This window comes from Chiloscyllium punctatum, chromosome 1 (genome assembly GCF_047496795.1).
Source record: "Chiloscyllium punctatum isolate Juve2018m chromosome 1, sChiPun1.3, whole genome shotgun sequence".
Lineage (NCBI taxonomy): Eukaryota > Metazoa > Chordata > Chondrichthyes > Orectolobiformes > Hemiscylliidae > Chiloscyllium > Chiloscyllium punctatum.
Window position 1 is genome coordinate 50,603,107 of NC_092739.1, and position 17,933 is coordinate 50,621,039.

At 38.6% G+C, this 17,933-nt stretch overlaps 1 long non-coding RNA gene across 1 annotated transcript in view; it reads right to left on the bottom strand.

Moving 5' to 3' along the window:
- LOC140482257 (uncharacterized) overlaps nucleotides 1-17,933 on the bottom strand; it is a 225,447-nt gene that overhangs the window by 41,235 nt on the left and 166,279 nt on the right. The gene's annotated exons all lie outside the window — the stretch shown is intronic.

Here is a 17,933-nt window from a genome sequence, read left to right on the forward strand (position 1 = left end):
ACACCAGTCTTCAGCCAGTTCAATTCACTCCATGTGATATCAAGAAAAGGGTGGAGGTACTGGATGTAAGTTTGCTCACTGAGCTGGAAGGTTCATTTTCAGACGTTTCATCACCCTACTAGGTAACATATTCAGTGAGCTTCCAGTGAAGCGTTAGTGGTGTGGCCTGCTTTGTATTTATGTACTTAGGTTCCTTGAGTTGGTGATGTCATTTCATATGGTAACGTCATTTTCTGTTCTTTTTCTCAGGGGGTGGTAAATGGGATCCAAGTCAATGTGTTTGTTGGTAAAGGTCCAGTTGGAATGCCATGCTTCTAGGAATTCTCGTGCATGTCTCTGTTTGGCTTGTCCTAGGGTAGATGTGTTGTCCCAGTCGAAGTGGTGACAAACACCACATTGGACACAAACCCAACAATACACTAAAACAGCAGCTAATGAACTTGAAAGACTGTATACAGACAACAAGCAAAACTAATGTCATTTACAAAATATCTTGCAAGAAATGTAACAAACACTACATTGGACAAATAGGCAGAAAACTAGCCACCAGGATACATGAACATCAGCCAGCCACAAAAAGACATGACCCACTCTCATTACTATTATTACATACAGATGAGGAAGGGCACCACTTCAACTGGGACAACACATTCAGCCTAGGACAAGCCAAACAGAGATGCGCAAAAAGTTCCTAGAAGCATGGCATTCCAAATGGAACTCTATCAACAAACACACTGCCTTGGATCCCATTTACCACTCCCTGAGGAAAGAACAGGAAGTGATATCACCACAGCAAATGACACTACCAACCCAAGGAAACCTAAGCACATAAATAAAAAGTGGACCATGCTACCAGTGCTTTACCGGAGGCTCAATGATGATGTTACCTAGTAGGGTGACAGGACATCTGAAAACAGACCTTCTAGCTCAGCAAGCAAAGTTACATCCAGAACCTCAACCTGAGCTACAATCTTCTCAAAACTTAGTGGAGGCCCTGGATACTGCAAAGATTATGGATCCTGATAACATTCCAACAACAGTACTAAAAAGAGATTTTGTCTTGCCCTAGTGAAGCCATTCCAGTACAGCTACAACACTGGCATTTATTTACCTGACAACATGAGAAATATGCCCTGCTCATAAAGAACTTGACAAATCCAACCCCACCAATTACCGCCCATCAGTCTACACTTGATCATCAATAAACTCATGGAAGGTGACATTAACGGTGCTATCCAGCAGCACCTGCTCAGCTATAACCTGCTCAGTGATGCCCAGTTTGGGTTCCATTAGGGCCACTCAGCTCTGGATCTCATTATAGCCTTGGTACAAACATAGGCAAAAGAGCTGAATTCCAGGGTTGAGGAGAAGTGACAGCTCTTGGCATCAAGGCCACATTTCAGCAGGTACAGCATCAAGAAGCTCTCGCAAAACTGGAATCAATGGGAATTGGGAGAAAACTCTTTACTTGTTACAGTCATACCTAGGACAAAGGAAAATGGTTGTGGTTTTTGAGGTTAGTCCTCTCAGCTCCAGACCATCTCTGCAGGAGTTCCTCAGGGTAGTGTCCTCGGCTCAACTGTCTTCAACTACTTCAGCAATCACTTTCCCTCCATCATAAGGTCAGAAGTGGAGATATTCGCACAATATTCAGCACCACTTGTGACTCCTCAGATACTGAAGCAAATGGGCAATATCTGAGCTTTGGCTGAAAAGTGGCAAATAACATTGACACCACAAAAATGACACATTGTTGCCATCTCCAAACAAATAATCAAGTTGCTTCTGAAAGCACTTCCAAAATGTTGAAAATGGCACTCAAGACAGTGCATTCAGGTTCTCAGAATAAGTCCTGCAAGTATAAGTCTTTCATTAAGGCTGGTCACAAGCTTCGAGTTTTCATTCTTTAAAGGCTTCCAATGTGTCAGTTCAATGAGTCCCCTTTACACTCTACACTCGTTGACCCTGGTAAATTCTTCAGGAAAGTCATGCTTTGGTTGTTAAAAACCATTGTGAATTAACAATGTAAAGCCTCTTTGAATTGATACAATCCTGGACTTGACTACCAAGTATATATTTCAGTCTGGTTGGGATCAGTCATTTATTTTAAGTAGACAATTTCTGAGATCTAAGGGACTTGGAGAGAATAAAGTCACAAGATTCCACAATTTTGAATAAACTTTACGATGCAACATTTGAGCAGCAATACAATCTTTGATATATGTACAATTTATTTCTAACATCCCATATTAACATTTCATAAATATTAACAATGGACTGAAATTGAATACTCCACATCAAGCATGATCAATGTAAATCCTGGAGATTTCTCACCAATTCCCCAAGAGGGGGGAATGAGGAAAGGTGGGAAGTGGACTCACTTGCAAGTCTCTGAGGTTAAACTGATATCAATTTGATCTTTTGTGTTTCTCAAACAACATAACTTTTCAGAGTTTTAACTCCTCAGCTATACCTGAATCCTCTTCCTCTCTTGTGGTTAAAATCTGTCTCAAATATACAAGAACAAAACAAGTTGAAACCCTCAAAGTTTTCATGATTCTTCCTTTCCAAAGAATCTAACATTGCAACCTCACTTTTCTCGAATTTACTGGGAAATCTTCCAACTCTCAGTCTCCAGAATGACACGCAGAAGCACATCATTACACAACCTACCCCATAAGGACATTGCTTTTTGCCATTGTTTTCAATTAAAATACAAGGATCCAAAAGTAGAGCATTTGAGATTTTAATTTGGGGCTAATATCTAAATTACAGCTTTGAAAACAAAACTGTTAATGCATGTCCCTTGTCTGATCTCCAGTGCCCTCGGGACCAAGATCTTGTTGGATTTTGGATTTTCCCAGGTTTTGGATTACTCACTAGTGGAACAGGCAGCGCACTGTCCAAAGAATAGAAACAGCTGTGGGTAGGAAGGGTGGCGACTCTAAAAGCAGAGAAATGCTGCAAAGGACATGGGCTCGAGTTGATAAACTAGAAGATCACACTCTGACAGAAAAACACAATGGACTTCTGTGCTTGTGTGATAAACAACGTAGTGAGTTATATTTGTGAACTTATATAACTATTGTGAAGTTTAGGGTCTATGAGATATCCTGTATTCCCACTCTGTTTATACCAAGGCAGTCTATTAAATTTGCTTTCGAGGGTGATTCATACAAACTCCCTTCCAAGCCACTCACCATCCCAAGTTGGAAACAGATCACCTTCAACATTGCTGGATCAACATCTTGGAGTTTCATCCAGACAGCACATGGACTGCAGTGGTCCAAGGAGGCAGCTCACCACCACCTTCTCAAGGGTAACTGGGGATGGGCAATAAATGCTGGGCCCAGCCAGCGATGTCCACATTCATAAGTAAATATTTAAAAAAGCCGGTGTGCAGTGGGAATGAATGAATCATTGAACAAGCGGTTCAATCACTGTTCTATGAATGGCACCTGAACTCCCAAGAGAAAAATGTCTGGTTTTCAGAAAATTTAATTTTATCGGACATCTAGATTCTGGATGATGTACGTGTATTTTCTTCAAGTTTGTAATAAAACTAAATGTCAGCCCAAATATAGTCTGTAACATCATTCAATTCAATCACTCTCTTCCACAATCATACCTGATAAGCAAAAGCAATGTACCTCAGGAAATCAACCAGAGTGATATATAATTATATAGTCAAATTGATGTCAATTACTCTGCTGCATAATATCAAAACAAGCTCTACAGCCTAGTTATTATAATTTTACGCCCAAATATGTTATAAAACTATTTCTACCCTTCTTTTTGTAAACCTAATATTTAAGACAGCGGCTTTGGAGATGCTATAACATCTAAATATCATATTAATTTCACAGTTAATTGCCTCTTTGAGTGTTTGAATTACTTGTCAACTTAACGTGAGTTCCACACTCACCTGCAAATGTGTCTGGGTTAAAGCCAGAATTGAGCAGGATTACATCAGATTCTCAATCTCCACCTTCACATCCATTCGTTTGCTGGCAGCTTTCACTGCAGCAGGGGAGCTACTTATGATGAGGAAGTAATCATTACTGCAATGGGGGTATGGGAAGTGTATCAAAACTCTCTCTTGTGCTCATATCTTTTTTAAAAAACTGCTTCTAAAGGCAACCCTGCATTCTCTACAAATTAGCATTTGTAATTTTCTAAAGACACTTCCAGTTATATGCTCAGAGCATGATAAACCAGTCCAAAATATACTTCCAACAGGAACCAGATGAAAGTTCTTTATGCAATGTGACAATTGTATGGTCAAAAGCATAAGGCAGAATGGGAGAGTTGCAGCGTTAATGGACATTTTATGAAGACAGTGTAGTATACTTCTGAATGACCATGTCATCCTTTAATATTCATGTTCAGTTCTGATCATTTAAACATATGAAGAATATTATTGTAGTTCTAGAGACAAGCCAGAATTATGGTCCCAAATATCAAGATTTGAGGTACAGGAAAGCTTAAAGAAATTCTTTGGGAGAGAAGGGGAAAAGTTAAGGGAACTGAAGTTTTGAGATGAACAACATTGATTTCAATATTCTATCTGCGTTTGTTCTTCTTACTGATATATTTGATTTTGCATGTATCAAACACTAGATTCAGGTAATGGGATTGATTGCTGTTTTTGTATTAGGATAAAGAAAGAGTCTCCTCTAGCACTTCTGCTGCATCCAGGACCCAAAACGTACACGAAAACCTTTCTATCATTTTCAGCTTCCAAGACAATATTTTTCAGTTTCATATTTCCTGACTTTATTGATACATCTAAACTCAGCATCTTTCTGATTGCTCCACGCATGGCTACTTCCAAATTTCAAATCAACCCCTCACCCCACATATTAACCATGTTAAAATTAAGGCCTCAGTTTCCTACTCAAACACATTCTTCCTCACAATCTCAAGCTCATCATCTTCCTCAGTCTTCCTTTTCTGCTGCAATGTTAAGGAGCTTTAAAATTCAGCTTGATATCACTTAAGGAGAAAGTGAGGAGTGCAGATGCTGGATGGTCAGAGTCAAACAGTGTGGTGCTGGAAAAGCACAGCAGGTCAGAAAGCATCCGAGGAGCAGGAGAATTGACGTTTCGGACATAAGCCCTTATGTCCAAAATGTCTACTATCCTGCTCCTCAGATCTGCCTGACCTGCTGTGCTTTTCCAGTGCCACACTTTTTGACACCAGTTATATAACTTCATGATATACTCTTGAACATCTGTGGTATCACAAGGCCTTCCACCTTGCTCTCTCTAGGTTTGCGTATTTGTATCAGATTTTAAAAGTACATCTAGTGCTTAAAGATTACGTTATCCAGACGAAATTTATTGGCAACCATTAGGATTTAGACTTCAGATTGTAATGATCATAAACTAGCTTGATTGTGGGAGATTGTGGGATTAAATTTAAGACTTCAGAACTTTTGTTTAGTGGTATTTTACCTGCATATGTTTGGGATCAAACAGGCATTGAAACAAGTAGATATATTTAATCAACCTGTTATCAAACATCAGACATGTTCCAATACACCTCTGCAGCAGACAGTTCTTGAACCTAAGTGTCCTAGCTCAGAGGTGAGGTCACTACCACTGTGCCACTAGAGCCCTCTGACAACAAATACTGTAACAACAATTAGTTTGTTATGAACCTGATAATTGTTAGTGGCTGCATCACATGTTACATTGGACTCACAGATCCATGGTACCCACAAAGAGTTTGTTTGATTACTGAATATAAATAAAAATGAGTTGCTGTACTCAGCTATATATAGCAATAAAACAAACTCAATCTCGTTTTCCTTCTCCAAAACAGATGATCAGTTGGAGTTGCAGTTGAAAATTACTTCAATATAATCTTGCTGAACAATGGCAAAAAAAAAATCAGCCAATATATTTGGTCCTGATTCCTATTCAGAGATGGACAGAATTAGAGACAAGGCATCTGAGAAACGATGAGAGAAACATGGGGTCTTTACATTAGAACAGAGAAGCATAACAAGCAATATGATGGAATGTGCAAAATTATGAAGGGTTTTGATGAAGGTAAATAAGGAAATCTATGTTTAATTGCTCAGTGAGTCAATAACTAAAGGAATAATTTAAGAACACTCCATAATGAAGAAAACTACTGTAGTTATTTTACACACTTATAAGGGTATGAAATTTAATGCCAAAAACAATGGTAATAGTTTGTAAAGGATACAGGATAAATATTTGAAATGTATAATTTTGAAAAGTATAAGGAATGGGACTGGATGGCTAGCTTCTTTAGAGATCTCTGATAAAAATGCAATCGGCTAAAAGGAAGTGAGTTCACATCCATCTTTATCACCCTATGTATGGGCATGGGGTTCAGTCTTCCCTTCCCACAGCTTCTTCTGTCACTGCCTTGAAAAGGAGTGGGAACAAACAGAAAAAGCAGGTAAGGTGTGGGTACATCTAGCCAATTAATGGATTACTAAAAATGAATGAATATCTCGCAACATTTACCAGGATGTTGCCAGGAATGGAGGGTTTGAGTTACAAGGAGAGGCTGAATTAGCTGGAACATTTTTCGCTGGCGTGTAGGAGGTTGAGAGGTGACCTTGTAGAAGTTTATAAAATAATGAGGGGTTTAGATAAGGTGAATGGCAGGTGTCTTTTCCCTACAGTGGGGAATTTCAAGATGGGGGGGGGGCACAATGTGAGAAGAGAAAGGTTTAAGAAAGACTGGAGAGGCGATTTTTTTTATACAGAGAGCGGTTCACGTGTAGAATGAACTTCTAGAAAAAGTGGTGGATGCTGCTCCAGTTACAACATTTAACAAACATTTAGATACATACATGAGTAGAAAAGGATTGGAGGGATATGGGTAAAATGCAGACAGGTCAGGCTAATGTAGTTTATGGTTGGCATGGACTGGTTGGACCGAAGGGTCTGTTTCCATGCTGAATGACTCTATGACTCTCTAACAATCTTTGGTATAAGCTGTGCAGACATTTAAAAATTCAGAATAAATGCCTCAAGTAGCAATGATGAGAAGACAAACCACACAGCTCTTCCCAGCATTTCAAAGTGAATGTTACAAAAGCTAAAATAACAGATAAAATACCTTACTGCCTTTATTGTACAATCTTAACTTTGCTATTGATTTAAAAAATAATTTTGATTTCTGCTATGACAAGCAATTGCACTTAGTCATCAGACACTTTTTATTACACTATAAATATTATGGTTCATGATATATGTTACCTGTTTGACCCATATACCAATAACTATTAATCAAATAATTCTGCAAGTTGTTTTGCACGGGCTACTTACCTTTCATCTTTTCTCCCACTGGTAAACTTGAATGATTTACATCCATCTACTGTACCTTTGACATGTCATGCCTGTGTAGTTACGATCTGATCATGTTTTTGAAATAAATGGCTTTGAAAACATTAATCTGACAGTAAATGGATGTGAAGAATCTAAAACAATTGATGCTACAAATCACCTGACTATACAATCAATTTTTAGGTGGATTACAGAGAGACATGCCAGAAAAGTAAAAACTCTCATCCAGGAGTTAAGTGTTTCAATGAAAAGGCATTATGAGAAGGTAAACTAGGCTTGGGCTGGCAATAGGTCATGAACTGCAGATGAGAGTAGGGCTGTTCTGGAATGCCAATGTCTTACTTGGAAGTACGTGATTTAGCTTTTTGCACAGGATTTTGCACTCGATTACAAAATGACAAGTGGCCTAGAGAGAGATGTTGTCTTGAATCATCTAGAGAAAAAAAAACTCACCAGAAAGAGAAACACTTCAAAACAGCAAATGGTCTATTCTAGAGAGAACTCAATAGTTCAATATGACATGTGCAGAAGTAGAAGCCAGGAATCTTCTCTTGCTCCCAAAATCCATTGATCTGCTAAGTCCATCTATGCACGAAAATAACTATTCATCTATAGAAGCCATCACAGCCACAGAACTTGACTTCAATTATAATGATTCCTGAAGAAGGGCTCATGCCCGAAACATCGATTCTCCTGCTCCTTGGATGCTGCCTGACCTGCTGCGCTTTTCCAGCAACACATTTTCAGCTTCAATTATTAACATATGAGCTTCAGCAATAAGGAACTCAAATAACAATATACCCAGTAAGCCATCAGGACTTTGTTCTCTTGAGAATTCTTCCTTTTTATCTATCCTTGTTTTAATCTTGGTGTCTGTAATTTTTAGTTCATAGCTTTATTCCTTTATTCTTAAGGAATCTTTGGTAACAGCTGGTAACTAAGTAATCTTTAACATACCAGAGGAAGTGATGGAGGCTGGAAGGAATACAACATTTAAAAGGCTGGATGGGTACATAAATACAAAGGGTTTAGAGGGATATGGGCCAAATGCTGGTAAATGGAACTAGATCAATTTAGGATATCTAGTCATAGACATAGACATCGAAGATAGAATTGGAGGAGGCCATTCAGCCCTTCGAGCCTGCTCTACCATTCATCATGAACATGGCTGATTGCACAACTCAATAGCTTAATCCTGCTTTCTCCCCATAACCTTTGATCCCATTCGCCCTAAGTGATATATCAAGCCACCTTTTGAATGCAGAGTCGAGAGTGTGGCGCTGGAAAAACACAGCAGGTCAGCAGCATCCAAGGGGCAGGAGAATCAATGTTTCAGGTATAAGCCTTTCATCAGGAATGAGACTCTTGAATACACTCAATGGTCAGCATGGACGAGTTGAACTGAAGGGTCTGTGTCCACGTTGTATAATTCTATGGTTAAAAGAAAGCTTGACTGATAGTCTACTTTAACTTGAATGATTACAAATTAAAAAGGGGATCCTTAACAAGCTACACTAATTCAGTTTACTGACCATGATGTGAATACGCCTGGTGATCGTGACAGAGATTTCAAGATCTGCAAAACAGTTGTTAGCTCATAACAGCCATAGCAGTTGTTCAAGCATTGCAGCTAGACTTGCCTTCATAAATAATTCTCAGAAATTGTAGTTTGTTTTATGCTTTTGAAATCTGTGTTCATGGTATGATTATGAGCACATTGAAGGAAATGTCATTACAGTTATAGAAATATATGAGAAAGGTTTCCCTCACAATTCAATTTGCAGGTTAATTTTCAAATACGCAGCTAGCTGCAGGACTATACACTTTACACAGCATTTCTTGTACTGTTGACTCTCCCCTCTTTTAATGGTACCCAGCAGGGTAGAGGGCCAATGGAATAGGAAACGATAGCTGAGAAAGTAGAAGTGAGATTGTTGGGAAGATGGGAAACACAGTGTCAGATGAAAATGCGCACAACTATTCGTATTGTACTGAATTTGGGAGGAACTTATAGACATCATATATACTTCAATCATCTTAGTAGACACAATAGTCAATATATCCAACTCATGCAGCTAAATTAAATGAAGATAATAGAACGCTGAACAGTATAACCAATACAGTTTCTTACTTTCCAAAGTTGACTACAGTCCAGAAGTACATCACGGGCTATTAAGCACTTTGTGACGTTCCAAAGGCATGAAAAGGTGATGTATAATTGTAAATCTTTCCTTTTACATCAGAATATAAATCCAAAGAAAAACTGCAATGTATAGAAGATGCACTGCAACAACTCACTAAGCCACCATCTAAAGCATCTTTCAACCCTATTATTCCTATCACCAAGAAGAACAAGGGCAGCAAACACTTAAGAAATCACCACCTGCAGGTTTCCCTCGAAGTCATACACCAACCCATTTCTTCACTGACTCTGAGTCAGCTTCAATACATTCCTTTCTGCATAGCAACGTGGGTATATCGAAACCTTCTGGACTGCAGTAGTTCAAGAAGATGGCCCACCATTACTTTCACAAGGATAATTTGTGAATTTGCTGGAATCCATTATTAAGGAAGTGTCAGTAGGATATTTAGGAAACCATAATGTGCTTAGGCAGAGTCAGCATAGTCTTTTGAAAGGCAAACCATGTTTAACAAATTTATTAGAGTTTTACAAAAAAAAGTGACAAACAAGGCAAATAAAGGGGAACTGTAGATGTAGTGAATTTGGATTTCCAAAAGACACTTGACATGGTACCACATCAAAGGTTACTAATTCACAAGGTAAGAGCACATGGTGTATCTTACAAGTGTGGACTGTTTGCCAAAGAAGACTGGTTGCCAACAGGAAAAGCAAAGAGTTGGGATTATGGGTCTTTTGAGTTGGGAAGCTGTAGCTTATGGAGTATGACAGGGATCAAGGTTGGGACCCAACTCCTTACAATCTAGTTAAATGACTAGGATGAAAAGGCTGAACGCATGATAATTAGATTTACTGATGACACCAAGATAGGTAGAAAAGTAAATAGTCAAACGGAGGCTCAGAATGTCTGAAAGGATGTAGATGAAGTGAGTCAGCAAACAATTTGGCATATGGACTATAATGTGAGAGAACATGAACCTGTCCACTTTGGCAAGAATAGAAAGCAGAAAACAGGATAAATAAAGAGAGATTGCAGAACTAGTGGTACAAAGGAATCTGGGTGTCCTGATACACAAATCACAACAAGTTCTTGTGCAGGTCACAAGCGTTAAGAAAAGCAATTAGACATGGGTGTTTATTTCAAATGGAATGGGATACAAAGTTAGGGAGTTTTACTGCCAGCATACAGGCCTTTGGGGAGACCACATCTGGAGTACGTTGGACAATTTTTGTCAACTTATTTGAATAAAGCTGTAACTATATTAAAAGCAGGTCAGTGAAGGTTCACTCATCTCATTCCTGAGATGAAAGGTGTACCTCATGAAGAAAGGTTGAAAAGCTTCACCTTATACACATCACAGTTTAGCAAAATGAGAGCTGATCTTATTGAAATTCTAGAGGGATACTGAGGGGAATGTTAGGGTCCACAGCCAACAGATCAGATCTAGCATCTGCAGTCCTGTCACATATAGTTGTGAATAATGGTGGAAGCTAATCATAACTCCTTGACACTCAATGGTATCAGCATTGCTACAATTCCAACTGTCAACATCCAGAAGGTTACCATTAACCAGAAACTGAACTGATCTCGCCATGTAAGTACTGTGGCTATAAGAGCAGGTCAGTGGCTAGGAATCCTGAGGGAGTAATTCATCTGATTCCCCAAAGCCTGTCCATCATCCACAAGACACAAGTGAGGAGTGTAAGTGAATATTCCCCACTTGTTTGGATGAGTGCAGCTCTAACACACAAGAAGCTTGACACCATCCGGGGCAAAGCAGCGCGCTCGACGGCATTACATCCACAAACATTCAATTTTTGCACCACTGACACTCAGTAGCAGCAGTGTGTACCATCTACAACAACTCACTAAGGCACCTTAGGTAGCATCTTCCAAACCTACAAGCATTCCGAAGGAAAAGGGTAGCACATACATGGGAACACCATCACCTGCAGGTTCCCCTCCAAGCCACTCACCATTCTGACTTGGAAATATATTGCCTTCAGTGTCATGGGGACAAAATCCTGGAATTCTCTCCTTAATAGCATTGTAGGTCAACCAACAGCACATGGACAGCAGAGGTCCAAGAAGGCAACTCACCAACACCTTCTCAAGGACAACTGGGGATGGGCGATAAATGCTGGCCCAGGCAGCGATACCCGCATCCCATGAATTTAAAAAAAATTATGTTTTTCATCCTCTTACTGGAAAACTAGAAATAAGGGATAGAATTTGAGAATAAGATGTCTCCCTTTTAAGAAGGAACTTTTTTTTTCTCTCACAGGGTCATTAATATGTGGAATTCCCTTCCTCATAAAGCAACGGAGGCTTGTTTGAATTTATTAAAAACAGAATTAGATACATTTATGATCGACAAGTGAGTCAAAAGTTTTGGGGCAGACAAAATAGTTGAGTTAAGAGCACAACCAGATTGGACATGATCATATTAGATGACAGAACAGACTCAATGGGTCAAATGGCCTCACCCTGTTCTTGTTCATATGATCAAAGTAGACAATGTACTGACTGGAATGCACCTTATCCAGTTGTGGCCACATTCCAGTCTCAGTAGAGGCAATGCAGTGAAGAGTCAAGAGTCTGATTCCTACTGCCACATGTGAGTTATGGGGAAACACTGGAAACCAGTTTTGAACTTTACACGCTGAGATTGAGGAGAGGACTGATCTTACAAAGACATAAAAGAAAATTATGGGAGTAATAGTAGCTTATTAGTATCCTGTCAACTACAGGGAATAAAGTACGTACCATACTTCAATGGCAAAAATAAGAACATTTGGTTAATCTTCCCTAATGTTTTCTTTCCTTTTTGTACTGTTTTGTTTCATGCTGCAAAATCATAAATTAAAAGATACACAAATTATTAGCTCCTAACTTCATTGGACCATCTTCAACCTCAATGAGCTGACTATCCTCAAACTAATGTCAATCACCTATGAATCCCACAACAAGAATTCAAAAAATAATTTAAAGAATGGAATATGAAAGCAAAAGTGGAAAACATCTGCTGTAGAGGAAAGACCAAAAGGAAAAACACTAAAACATAATGAAGATGAGGAAAGGATAATGTCCAACTGACAATTCACCAGTTATAGATGACAAATTCCCTAACTAAACACTGGAAAACCAAAGGGCATTTAAATTTTAACCATTCATACAGTTATTGGATAAAATATTTAAGTATACTCAAACAGTACCGTTAAAACTTCCCAGTGTGACAAGACAAATTATTTTTAAAAGGGTGTCCAAATAATCACTTATGGTTCTCGTGCCACTGTCCTAGTTTTGTTTCATTCCATGGAAGTGGAATAATGTTTGGCAATGTATTTTGCTGTTGAACAACCAATGCCTACTCTGTGGTCAGAACCTGAGAAGTAGACTTTTAGATAATAGGTCTTTGTTTGGCTGCCACAAAGACAACATTTGCAGTCAACCTGACATAAGATTCGGAACAAAGATAACATGTCTATTGTAAGACAACTGGCAAGAAAGTTGAATAGTTGGTGTTGCAGATTCCATTTTATAGTAAACAGACCACGTCTTAAAAATCTGCCAACAAAAGTTTTCATGAACAAGTCTAAATAAGGTTAAACCCTCCAACCAATGACTCGTACCAATTGGACTTGTGAAGGCAGTTCTTTGTACTTTATGGCACTTTCAACATTTTTGTATATTAGTGTATTAGAAGTCACCATATTAGGAATTATTCTAACCTTCTCCTTAAGATGGCCCTGTAAAGAGATAATGCAATATGCTGAGTCATGGAAGTGATCACACAGAAAGCAGATTTGCTGTCTTATAAATGGATGGACAAAAACACGAGTCTTCCCTTTATATTATCAGTACCAATTGAGTCTGTCAGGGGACAATTATTGTTTGCTTTACTAAACTATTCAGTATTGAAAGTAACCATAAACATGTACTCTAGGTATTTGTATATGGTGAACAAAAGTGAGACTATTTAATGCAAAGTTAGAACTTAGAGTGCTAATCACCTGACAAATTAGTTCACTTATCAATGTGAGATCATGCACTTGCTTCCTAATGTTGCACACATTTCTTTGTGATTATAATTTCTTCCAATATTGACTATGACACACAAGACTCTCATTCCTGGCTCGTAAGCAATGGTTACAGGCTTTGGTCATTCTGGAAGTGCCGTGCAGTCATGATGATACTCCTTGTCCCGGGATGATCAAACTTTGGACATAATAAAAAGCAAAATACATAAAAGAAAAAGGAACAGAAGCTGATGATAATAACTTTAGATGGAGAGGCGGAACAGGTTTGAATGGAGCATAAAACACCACAATGAACTGACTGGACCAAACAGCTTGTTATTGTGCTATAATTCCACAAAATCACATCATATTTTGAAGTGCTGGAGAATGGAGGTATAGTTAGTATGTTTGCAGATGACACCAAAATTGTGGTGTAGTGGACAGCAAAGAAGATTACCTCCGAGTCCAACGGGACCTTTGATCAGATGGGCCAATGGCCAAAGAATGGCAGATGGTGTTTAATTTACATAAATGTGAGGTGCTGTATTTTGATAAGGCAAATCAGGGCAGGTAAGATCCTTGGGAGTGTTGTTGAACAAAGAGACCTTAGAGTGCTGGTTCATAGTTCCTTGAAAGTGCCAGGTAGACAGGATAGTGAAGAAGGCTTTTGGTATGCTTGCCTTTATTGGTCAGTGTTATTCAGTATAGGAGTTGAGGTCATATTGCTGTAGAGGACATTGGTTAGGCCACTTTGGAATACCGTGTGCAATTCTGGTCTCCCTCTCTAGGAACGATGTTGTGATACTTCAAGGGGTGCAGGAATAATTCACAAAGATGTTGCCAGAGTTGGAAGCGTCAGACTATAGGGTGAGGCTGAAAATAATGGGGCAATTTTCCCTGGAATGTCGGAGGCTGAGAGGTGACCTTGTAGAGGTTTACAAAATCATGAGGGGCATGGATAGGGTGAATAGACAATGTCTTTTCTCTGGGGTGGGAGAGTGCAAAATTAGAGGGCAAAGGTTTAAGGTGAGAGAGGCAAGATTTAAAAGGGACCTAAGGGGCAACTTTTTCACACAGAGGGTGGTGTGTGTATAGAATGAGCTGCCAGAGGCTGATACAATTGCAACATTTAAGAGGCATCTGTATGGATATATGAATAGGAAGGATTTAGAGAGATGTGGGCCAAGTTTGGTAAATGGGACTAGGTTAGATTGGAATATCTGGTCAGTATGGATGTGTTGGACCAAAGGGTCTGTTTCCGTTCTGTACATCTCTATGACTCAAAGGTTTTGATACAGTGAATAGGGAAAGTCTTTTTTTAGTTGATAGATCAGTAATAATATTTCAGACAGAGGGTTCTTCCACAAGGCATGTGTTTCTACAGGGACTAGATGATATGGATGGCATTGTATCTTTTAGGTAAAATTGATACATATTTAAAATAGAAGGGCACCAGGGCTTTGGTTGGAGAACAACAGTAGCATATTAGTTTGGGAATGAGTTAGTGAAGAGTATGCCCAGATGTCTGTTTACAGGTATCTGTATGGATATATGAATAGGAAGAGGTTAGAGGGATATGAGCCAAATGGGACTATATTTTTTTGGCATGGATGATTCGGACTGAAGGTTCTGTTTGTGTGCTATGACATACCGTCTCTATGACGGTATGACTTCCTGCCATTACCATCTCAGCGCCTGTTGTCGCTGTATACAGCTCAGATCAGAATACTCTTTAATCAGCTCAGTAAGTACAGCCTCAAAAACACTCAACAGCTCAAAATCACCCAATTATTTTGACTGACAATGGAGACTCAGTATTCCTTCAATACCAGCAGATAGCAGTTAAAGTACAAACAACAGGATACACTATCATTTTCCTCTTAGCATTAATTCAACACCATCTCCCAATTTGCGGCATTTATCACCAGGAAGAACTAAAAGCAGCAGCATAATGGGAAACACTTCAAGTCACATACCACCCTAACTTGAATTTACATCCTTCACTCTGCCAGATTAGAATGTAAATCCCAACCAAGCACATAGAGAATATACTATCACCACAAGGGCAACAACAGGTAAAGCTGAAGACTCACTGCTAACTTGTTGAAGAAAACCAATGACGGCCATAAACATAGCCTTGGCCTTCACCCACATCCGAACAACAAGTAAAAGCAATCTGCCTTTCTGTGATTGCCTCCTCACTTAGTGTTTATTTTTCTGATGGTTGACAGGTTCACAGTTTTGTAATTACCCTTTCACTGTTCCCCACATTCTGTAATCTCCTTCTCCCTATTGAGCCTGTAATGTCTATGACATCCCGCCCCCCGCTCTCTGTCTGTCTCCATTTATCACTATTGTATTTTTCTGAATTAGGTTTTCTAATTATCCAACATTTTATTCATTTTCTTTAATGCCAATGATCTCTCCAACTCCATCTGGATTTAGACTTCCAGAGTTTTGCTCACATTCAACCCGCTTCAGAAGTATCTTGTCACGTCAGCAATAATTCATGAAATTAGTTTAGAAGAGGCAGACTATCAAAAAAATGAGGATTGAAACAGAATGCTGGTTCCCTCCCTGAGCATCTGATTAGTGTCAAGATAAATGAAAGTACACACCTCTGTTCCCCAGAACTATAATCAATTCATTTCTTTAAGTGTATGGTCAACATAGCTACCTTTGGGGTCTGGAACCAGATCACAGAAATTTATTTGAGCCTTCCACTTTACATTCTGCATGGCTTCTTGGTTCAAGATTCATGAATTTTATTACTCTCAATGTTTTAATTTCCCTTCCCAGGTTGGATACCTAGTTACCTAGAATGTTTTTCCTGTGGGAAGCAACAGAGGTAATCTTTCCATGCCGTAAAGTATTTCCTGCTTTCCTAAGTAAGGCAGCTATTAGGATTTTTTGTGTCAAAGTTAATCTTAACATTATTTGGACAAATACTTGAGAAATCCAGGGTCCCGAAGCAAAGATGTTTTTACCTCCACAACCTCTTGGTTCAGTTCACTATATCACGAAAACAAATTGTAAGTGGAAAAATGAGAAAAGGCTGGCGCCAGAAATTAAAGTAACTAAAATTAAATCAATGCAAGAAAGAACATTATGACATGCCAAGCAAAACATAAAATTACAAACCAGAGGGCATATGTTTACAAGAAACCTGATAGGCCATTCATTATTTTCCCCAAAGTCCCCACTGACATTCCAAGAGTAGGTATGCCCAACCCAGAACTGGAACAACAAAGAACAAAGAGCTTCCACTATACAGATCCCCTGAAGAAAGAATTATTTGTTATAAATCCTGAGACAAAACAATGATTGGACTTAAAGAGTTAAGAAATTTGAACAGGAAGGAGCTTCAGAATACAATAAAAATAGAATTTGTCTCTGACCTTGACGTCAAATCCGAAAAAAAAATCTCAAGGGTTACTGAACTCCAAGTGATTAGATCTTGATATTTTTTGGAATAGCAGTTTTAAAACATTTACTCATGCTTTTAATACAATTTGTAACCAAATATATTTTCATCTCCTTATTTAAAGCATTCATCAACATTCTGCTTGCTCCTTTCAATAGGAATGTTGGCTTTACACCTAATAAAAAAATCCTGAGTCAACAGAAAAGGTTTCACCTGCACTTCTATTCCCTTATGCTAACACTCCTAACCTTACAACGGTATTGACATCATATTAAATAATGTATATTTAAAAATCTGTAGCAATTTCATCCTTGAAACGACAATCCAAAGAAAAGATTATTATTTTAAAATGATTATAAAAATGATTATCCTGTAGTAAAGGCAAAGGGTCCCTGCTGAATTATGTGTGGATACATCCAACAAACTGCTTGTACTCTGACCTGTGTGCTCAGTCTTTTCTTGTAATGTAGGCTGACAGAATCTATGCAGATTTTATAATGTGCTGGCATGACACAAATTGACATAACCTTCCATCTTTTAAAGGAACAAAGTACAATGTAGAAAGAACCAAATCCTCATCTTTGGGAAACATAATGGATGTGAGAACACAATAAAGGATTATCAAATAGAAAGGCAATTGTTCTGAAAACAACTAAGCAAGGTAGACACATAAAGGAATCTGTTACTTCATTAGATATTATTTTCTGTAAAACAAATGTATCAGTAAGATCACAGCTAGCATTCAGCAAGTACAAAGTGAGAGTTTGGGGAAAATACAATTGTCTCTGAAGTTTTTTTTTGCATACACATTTGTTCTTAATTGTCAAAAATACTAGTACCAGTGTCTAACATCAGTGCTTTGATGTTTGCAAAAAGACAAGTTCATTCATCAGATTCAACTGCCAGGATTTGGATCTATTTCCCCTATTTGAGAAGATCATTTTTACCTTCTGTGACTCAGCTGTTCCCACAAAAGGTCTCCATAACAGAGGAAGTTCATATTCACCCTTGTTACAGC